This window comes from Petaurus breviceps, unplaced genomic scaffold (assembly GCF_028583685.1).
Source record: "Petaurus breviceps papuanus isolate PSGF00001 unplaced genomic scaffold, PetGlider_PUasm1.0 90895, whole genome shotgun sequence".
NCBI classification, from domain to species: Eukaryota; Metazoa; Chordata; class Mammalia; order Diprotodontia; family Petauridae; genus Petaurus; species Petaurus breviceps.
The window spans coordinates 23,861,690-23,871,183 of record NW_027187372.1 but is presented as its reverse complement, the minus strand read 5'-3'; the positions used below and the strand labels follow the sequence as shown (position 1 = coordinate 23,871,183).

Here is a 9,494-nt window from a genome sequence, read left to right as displayed (position 1 = left end):
CTCTCTCTCTCTCTCTCTCTCTCTCTCTCTCTCTCTCTCTCTCTCTCTCTCTCTCTCTCTCTCTCTCTCTCTCTCTCTCTGCATGTGTATGTATGTGTATAAGCTTAGTTGAAGAAAAACATGAATAAAGATTTGATTTAATTGCAATGAATACAGTCTTGTCTGTTAAGACTCAGAAGTAGACAAATTCTGCACAAACTTTAGAGTCAGTGGTGGTAGGATTTTCCAATAATGCTATCATTTTTAAAATGTCTACCATCTTATCATCAAAAAAGTGGGAAAAAATTTACATTGGATGTGGAAACACTCAGCCCCATTTAAAGTTTGTTTAGAGGCATGAAAAGCTTCCAATAGCAGAACTCTTTTTCTTTGATTACATAATAAAAACATTTTGTCAAAAGTTTTTGACTCGATGTATTTTTTTCAGAAAACAAAGATTTTGAACATCAGCAAAGTCTCTATTCTTCAACTGCATTTTTCAATAACTCACCAGAGTAGTTTTAAAGCAGGTGTTCAAATTATTTCAAATTGCATCAGGGAAGGAAAATAAAAGTGATAGGTGACAGTTAATCTGGTTTACTGACCTTCATCTAAATCAAGTAACATTTTCTTTTGTGGCCAACTGAAAAGATCACACAAACACCTAAGAAATCAGTAAACTCTAGTTTCACTTTAGTGTGCCAGTGTTAGAGATAGAAGTAGGTGGGAGGAATTTATCTTTTTCTACTCTTTTAATCTTAGAAAATAGAAATGGAAATGAGATCTAAACCTGGCAGGAGTCAGCTTTTTTCCTATGTAGGAGGCAATCCCCTAAAAAGGGATGTAACATTTACTCATCATTAAGAAGTGGGGTAGGGTATAGTCAAAATCAGACTGGACTTGGAGTCAGGAGACCTCGGTTCACTAACCTGATGCTGTGGGTGACTTTTTGTGGTATTGAGTTGGTTGTTTACCTTTTCTGAGCTTTAGTTAACTGAACTATGAGGAGTTTGAACCAATTATCTTATTCTATAGGTCTCACAATTAGTGAGGTCACACCAAATTATATGTAGAGAGAATTGATTTGGTTTTAGTGATCCTGGAAAGCAGACTATGTCTAAAAACTTATCTCTTTTAATAAAAAGCTAATTCTTGCACAATTCCACAAAAATTAGGAAAGGTGCATGTGTATATGTACATGTGTACATATGTGTGGGTGTATACAAACCCACACACACACACAGAAATACACATATATGTGTGTGTGTGTACATATCTATATATTCCCCCCGAGACACAGCATGATTATTTAACTTTAGCAATATGAGTGACTTGAAATTCTTTCATCTAAATACCTAGCAAATATTTTTTTAGCACCCGTGATCTAGTCCATCCTAGCATATAGTCCATTCCAGTGCTAGATACTATAAAAGATACCCCCCCAAAAAAAGATCACAAGACACAATATCTACCTAAATCACCTGATGGTCCTATGATGCAATTAAAAATTAATATATTATTAAGGGATGGCCAGGTAGCACAGCAAGTAAGAGCACCGGCCCTAGAGTTGGGATGACCTGGGATTGAATCTGGGCTCAGACACTTAGCACCCACCCAGAAACACCTGGCCATGTAAACTTGAGCAAGTTACTTAACCCCAATTGCTTGAAAAAAAATAATAAACTCACTTTCACATTGGCAACTGCACCCATTTGTGGCTATGCAAAGTAGAGAAAAAAAATCAAAGTTGAGAAGTGCACAAATTTGTGGAGAGGCTGGTGTCCTACTCAAGGCTTCACTGGTCTTGTTCAGTCTACTGTATTAAAGAACTCCTAGTGTAATTGAGTCATATTTTCATTGTTTACTTTTAAAACTCAAGTTTTGTGTTGCAATTATGCCCCCAAAGCACAGGGCAAGATATTTGGGTTCTAAGACAATGTTGAGACCTTCTGAAAGCAGCAACTAAAGTCCCAGCAACCTTTCCATTGAATTCCAGAGGGCAGCCAAGGTAGAGGAGTTTATAGAAGTATGGTTGTTGTCCATCCTTCATATTTCAAAGAGGACCAATGATATCACAGGTTAATGTCTTGACTCGCTCATGAACTGGATTTAAGTGTGGCAGAGTTGTATAAAGTCATTAGTCTCACTCTTTCTTCCAGAGTCATCAAAGTCCAGTAGTAAAACAAAGGTCAGGATGATTGGCAATGGCCTGGGATACAGGGGATGACATTGGTATTTCTTATAACCAAGCTCTAAGGGCTCCATATGATCTGCTTCACTTGCTTGGTGTAGACATTCTCCTAACTCACTGACAGGTTTGAGGTCTGTCAGTACCCTCGACCTGGTTTAGCCTGTCTGCCAAAGTGGTTTTACCAAAGTGTGGCCACTGAGCATGCTACAGCTTCTTGAAGCCACAGGTAAGAGGCGAAGACCAAAGGTTGATGAGTAGCACTGAAAAGGCTTCAGCAAGCTTTCACACCAGACATGCTAGCCCTCCCTGAACAACCCACCACCACCATCTGACACTGTGGAATATAAGATTCAAGTTAAAAATATAGTTCTAATTTTAAGACTTTTATTTCCTGTGTACTATTTATGATACTGTAGATTTCATGTATTATGAAAAGTGAAAGTTCTATGAAATCAATTTTTTATTGAGATGTTAGCACAAATTATCACAGAATTCTGGGGAATTACTAGTGAGAAAAAATGTTTTGCATGTTACCAATATTACTTTGGGTACTGCATTATGTGGGTTACCTCATAGTTACTGTGTTAGAAAATATGCACATCATCAGAATGAATGTTTTGTTATAAAGAAGTATATTCAGAATAGTGTATTCTCAGGCATCTCTAATGAAAGATTATATTTTTGGTAGTCACAGGAACCTAACCCCCATTTCCCATAGGTTTAATGTATCAGCATTAATGTTTTTTTTAATTTTGTGCCAACTTTCTAGGAAGGTTACTCCCAAGTGTTGGCTTGCCTGATTCTGAGCTGAAATCCTGCCCTGGTGCCTCACTTGGCTCATTGTGTAGGAGGTGACCCTTGAAAATTATGGTGATTGAGTATCACTTTAGGAAAATACTACAAAACTAGAAGAACATGAATAGCGGTCTAGTGTTGAGTGGAAGATCTGATAAGAAAGAATCAGTCTGGTTAAGATCAGAGAAGACTCTTACCAGGTTGACCTAAGGTTGGCAAATTATTTGGCCATAACATTTCTTACACTACCCAGTGGAAGGTAGTGTAACCATCGCAGTGACATTATAGATCCTTCTAGGACTGAAGGAGTTCATAAATAATAGAATTAAGAGGATATACAATATAATGTGGTTACAATAGATTTTTAGAAATACTGTATTTGGGCATTATATAGATGACATTGATTTTCTGAGGAACACAAACTTAGTTGCTCATTCATTCCTTCAACAACCACTCACTGAATACCTACTGAGGTCAAAATACTAGTTAGATATTGTAGGGATACAGAAATGTAGGTGGCAGAATTCTTATCTTCTAGAGAAGATGTAATAGAAGATCTACTGAATTTGAAGGCAGAGACAGAGGACTTAGGTTCAAATCCCAGCTCTGCTATGCACTATCACTATGAGTTTTGACCAGTTTTTTAATCTCTATGGGCCTCAGTTTACTTAATTATAAAAGGAAGGGGTTGAACTAGATGACCTCTAAGCATTTCTCCTTCCTTCCTCCCTTCCTTCCTTCCTTCCTTCCTTCCTTTCTTCCTTCCTTCCTTCCTTCCTTCCTTCCTTCCTTCCTTCCTTCCTTCCTTCCTTCCTTCCTTCCTTCCTTCTTTCCTTCCTTCCTTCCTTTCCTTCCCTTCTCTTCTCTCTTAACATCATATTTAATATTAACATTTGATATGCTTCCCCAAAGAGTTGAAGTCAAGCAATGCAATGAGATACAGATAGGTAATACTCCAGATTCCTTCCAACTTTAAATCTAAGATTTTATAAGCCTTATGAGTGACAGCATAATATGGACAATTAGATATTCAGAGTAGAGTTCAATGTGTGTGTGTGGGGGGGTGAAGGGCAAAGGAAAACTGGGAGAAAGTATCAAAATCAAGTCACCAAATTTACAACTTTTTCAATTGTTTAACCTAGGAGTTGGTTTGAAAACAGACAAAAAGCCACAAGAATCTTATTTAGATGTTAGCACAAATGGTCACAGAATTCTGGGGAATTACTAGTGAGAAAAAATGTTTTGCATGTTACCAATTTTACTTTGAGTACTGCATTATGTGGGTTATTCCATAGTTATTGTGTTAGAAAATATGCATATCATCAGAATGAATGTTTTGTTATAATGAAGTATATTCAGAAGAATCCATAGTAATCTAGAGTTGGCTTTTTGAATTTAGGTAAGTAGGGTAGTATAATGTAAAGAACACTGAACAAAGGGGTTATTAAAGGACTTAGTTTAGTCATATGGTCTTTGATAAATCACAGACATTCACTCTCCCTGATTCTGTTGCTTTGTCTGTAAAAACAATGAAAATAATGCCTGTCTTACCTTACATGGTGGGTGTTGTGGACAAAATGGCATGATATAATGAAAGCAGATTATAAAAATATGCGGTGCTATCAAAAGGTGATGTAGCAAGATGCTAGTCAAAGTTCTAACATATCTTGTTTTCTGGCAAGGGATATTGATTACAAGGTCCTCCACTATGGTCTATTGGCTAATCCAAGAAACATAAACTCTTCACACCTGATTTCAAGGCTTCTAGTGAGGTTGTTAATAGGCAAGATGAAACTTTAAAAATCTAAACAACGTGCCTTTCTTGGCTTTCAAGGCCTATCACATTTCATTGCAAAGGAGCGTTTCTGAATTCAGCTGAGAAGAAACCAATTCTTTCTTATATTCAGGTTATCACTTGGATTCAATATCTTGTCCCCTGAATTTTAATCACAGTAACCCCGTGCCATATTTCAAAAGTAGTTGAAAGCCCTGGGAAGATGGAATAGGCCTACGTTTGAGGCTGCCCTCTGAGTAAAGCAACTGGCCTCATAGTCCAGGGCACTGAGCCAAGGGCCTTGAGCCAAGCATGCAACATTCCATCTGCTGTACTGACGAAAGGTAAATGACCCTCAAAACCCAAGGGAATGGCTCAAGATTCAGAAATGTGGTTTCACATCTCACAGAATAGATAGGCCATAAAGGACATAAGTGGCTAAACAAGAAATATCCTGGTCACTAATCTATCAAAGCTTCCACAAAAATCTTTTCAGAGTTACCACTATGTATATGTATATGCATACACACATAAATGTATATATGTATGTGTATATGTATGTGCATATGTCTATAGCTATAAGATAGCCCAGAAAAATGGCAGGATCCAAAGTTACAACTAGCAATATAATAGCAATCCCATCACTTTTTTTTTTAAATCTAGAGACTCTCCATAGGACTTCACTAACTCTTAGAATTTGCTCTCTCTCTCTCTCTCTCTCTCTCTCTCTCTCTCTCTCTCTCTCTCTCTCTCTCTCTCTCTCTCTCTGATTTACTAAGGGGCTCATAGTTAAAGTCAAAGCAGTGAGACAGAGGAAGGCATTCCTCCAGATACTCATAGGGAGATAATGATGAAGCTGACTGCCATCAAACGGCAAATAATTCTATGGCTTTTGACAGGGCACAGCCTAGGATGGTGTGTGAGAAGAGATGATTCTTGAGAGATGGATCTTAGTATATCTGAGCAAACACAGTTTTAATATCTGTCCCTGAGCAAGACACCCAAACTATGATATCCCTAACTGCTTCCATGAAATTGGCAGTTGTGTCAATGCCCCAGGAAATGGATTGGTTTGGGACTCCCAATGGTGTAGAGCAGGAAACTCATAAAGTGGGGGTGTTCATGCCAGATTTCTGACCTATTCAGAAAAGAAACAGACATAGGACTGATCAGACTTCTGGTATAATAGAGGATCAGAGCTGAAGAAATGAGGAGATGAGAAGAGTCCTAGTGGTCTTGATTTTGATCAATCTAATTCTGGCTTGAGCACTCAGCCCTCAACAGCTCTTTAACCATCAAGAAATTATTCCCCTGGGTATTTTTAAATGACCATAAGCCTCCCTGGGGCTTGTTTGTAATCTTCCACTTCTTGGTATGAAGAGAGCAAAGTCAGGAAAGAAGCATATGGAAGTTCTATAAGAAATTAAAGCTCAGTATAAATGCCATCTTTCATTTCTGATAGCACCCTCAAGTCTACACAACTTAAGGAAAGGAAAGGCATTTGGCTATCTTGTAAAAGAATTAAGTATATTACTATGGCTGACACTTTAGTTGGAGGACTCCTAGATTTTTGGAAAGCATTGTAGGAATTCCTGTTCTTGGGGAAAGATGGAGATATGTTGACCATACAATCACACAGATGGGTGACCTTGAAACGAGTTGCATTACTAGACACAAAGAATAATGATATTTGGTTCAGTGGCAGTTTGGGAAGAAGTACCTGGAAGCTTGTTCTGAGGATTTGTGTTTGACCTTGTGTTTTGTGACATTTTTGTCACTGACTTGGATCAGTGTTCAATTTCAAATAGAATTTGGCCACTGAAGCATATATAATTATTCTTGCAAGCCATGTTGACTTAGAAAACCCTATATTAACATTATCTGTGTTCTATTGCATATTTGTCAAATATTTTTCAATTAAATGTTAATCTTGTTTGGACTGCACTAGGGAGTGTTGTGCCCCAATAAAGGCCACATTGACTTTAACAGAGGCAAAGATGACACACTTATTACATTTACAAGTGACTCACAAAGTTGGGAGGGAAAGTAAACACATTGGATGACAGAATCAGTATCTAAAAAAATGTTGACAATCTAGAAGATTGTGTCAAATCAAATAAGGTGAAATTTAATGAAGTTGAATGGAAAGTACTATATTTAGGATTCTTTTTTTTAAAACAAACTTCACTAGCACAAGATGTAGAAAGTATAACTAGGCAGTAGCTCATCTGGAAAAGAACAAGATTTGGGGGTTTTAGTGGGCTGCAAACTAATATGAGTTGATGGTGTATTATTGTGGCCAAGAAAACTAATTCAATCTTAAGTTTCGTTAAGAGCAACATATCATCCAGAACTCTGGAAGTATAATGCCATTATACTCTGTTTTGCAAGAGAACATATTAAAAGATTCAGTGAATTCTGCATGCCACATGGCATGTTCAGGAAGGACCATGATAAGCTGGAGAGTATCCAGAGGAAGCCAAATGAGGATCATTTGAAAGAACTAGAAATTTTCAGTCTGGGGAAGACTTAGAATGGACAATATCTGAAGAGCTTTCAAGTGGAAGAGGGATCGGGTTTGTTCTGCTTGGCACTAAAAGTCAGAGCTAGAACTAACGGGTAGAAGTTAGTGTCAATTTTTAACTTTATGCAAAGAATCACTTCACAATTAGATCAATCCAAAAGTAAAAATGGGAAGCTTGGGGGGCGGCTAGGTGGTGCAGTGAGTAAAACACCGGCCTGGAGTCTGGAGGACCTGAGTTCAGTTCCGGCCTCAGACACTTAACACACACACACACACACACACACACACACACACACACACAGAGAGAGAAAAAAAAACCAACTAGCCGTGTAACCTTGGGCAAGTTACTTGAACCCAACTGCCCTCCAAGAAAAAAAAAATGGGAAGCTTTGGAAGATAGCATGGTCCTCCTTAATGGTAGATGTCTCCAAATATAATCATTTTTCAATTATGTTGTAGAAGAGATCCAGTTCAGGGATGGTTTATATTTGATGGCTGCTGATTCTACTATTTTGTCCTGTCTTCAAATCCTGGAATAACTTGAAACCCTGCTGCACATAGATTCTCTAGAATTCATAATTGAAACTGAGGACTGACTCAGGGTTCTTCTACTCATTTCTTGGGTACCTGAAATGAAAATTAGTAATCCTCAGTCCATTCCTTAGGTATACTTATAACACTTTAAAGTTTGGAGGGAAAAAGTCACTTTCTAGAATTATTAAAGATTATCCAGACAAACTTGTATACTTATATTAAATAGAGATTTAATACACATAGAGAGGGGCAAGTATCTTCTTGTTTTCATTTTCAAGAATGACGGTCACACAATGCTTTATATACTTTAATTTCCTTGAATATTAAAAATAAATTGCAAATATTCTAAATGATTTTCTACATTTAACACCAAAATGAGGGATAGGAATACCATTCACTCAAATAGAATGGAATATCTAAAAATAGCAATTCAAAGAACTGGTTAATGGTTTAAATGGCACAATCCAACAAGACATAATTAGGGATAACTGTTTCCTGCTTCTAGTTTTAGAACTACCATGAACCATTGGCACAGAGGTGAAAGGGGGTGATTTGGGTTGTGTGTGGCATTTTCATGTGACCAATTGAATAAGCTATCTTTGCATAAACTGGTGTTATAGACTACATCTTTGTGGTCTCTAAGGCTAGATTGCAGAGTATATGGTTCATTACCAAAGGAACTTTCAAGTATTAAATTTCTAATTCAAAATTCCCCCATATGCCTCTTGAAGATTATTCTCAATTATAAAATCATAAAGAATTAGAAAAACAGCATTAATGTTGCAGTGAGTCTAGGAAAGTAACAGGTGCTGCTAATACCTCACAGAAGCTGATTGGGAGAAATAGTTCTGCAGGACCGAGGGGAAGGTGGGAAATTTAAGTGGTTATACATTTGTCAACATGCTTGAGTTTCCTCTTCCCTTTTCCCTTGGAAAGATTCCAAGCCTAGGATTGTATGCCCTTATTACACATCCCTGTCTGCAGCTTCATGCCATTCCTTCCACATATCTGAGAGAGAAGATTATTATGAGAATGGGAGTGTTTGCTGAGGAGGAGGCAGCAGCTGTTAACTGCTTATAGCTGTGTATCCTGCAGCAAAGCTCAAGCTGGGGTAAATCTTGGAAAGCAGTGATGGTCATAGCAGAGATATAAAGTAAGACACCTGGGACAATGTGGAAACAGAAGAACAGGATCAGGCATTTTAATGGACACTAGTCTAGAGCTAGGTTTAAGTGGATTTTAAAAAATATAAATATTTATTGATACTCCTGTTTCTTACATCACCAAAGTATCCCATGTATTCTTTCCTACTTCCCCTCCCAAATAGCCAGCCCATATTACAAATAGCATTTATTTTTCTTAGAGAGGAAAAAAAGGCAGGATAATTGACTGATATATTGGAAAATGTCTAAAACCATGTGCAATATGCCTGTGGACCTCTCACCTCCATGAAAGGGTAAGTGTCTCATGCCTTGTCATTCTGAGGCATGTTTGATCTTTAAAATTTTGTTATATTGACTTTTCGGTTTTTGATGTGTGATTCTTTCCATTTATATTGTTGTAGTTACTGTGTATATTGTTTTCTTTGTTCTGCTTTCTTCACTCTGCATCAGTTCCTATAGCTTTTTTCTAAGCTTCCCTGTATTCATAACACATCTCTTCTTACAGTAGAGTAATATTCCATTACATTGATGTGA

The 9,494-nt window shown here is 37.4% G+C and overlaps 2 long non-coding RNA genes across 2 annotated transcripts in view; one reads left to right on the top strand and one right to left on the bottom strand.

The window, feature by feature from the left end:
- Positions 1-9,494, bottom strand: part of LOC138150915 (uncharacterized) — a 102,390-nt gene that overhangs the window by 65,275 nt on the left and 27,621 nt on the right. The gene's annotated exons all lie outside the window — the stretch shown is intronic.
- Positions 8,738-9,494, top strand: part of LOC138150914 (uncharacterized) — a 68,315-nt gene continuing 67,558 nt past the window's right edge. Inside the window, exon 1 of the long non-coding RNA XR_011165680.1 lies at positions 8,738-9,253. This is a non-coding gene — a long non-coding RNA (uncharacterized lncRNA). The remainder of the gene's footprint in view (positions 9,254-9,494) is intronic.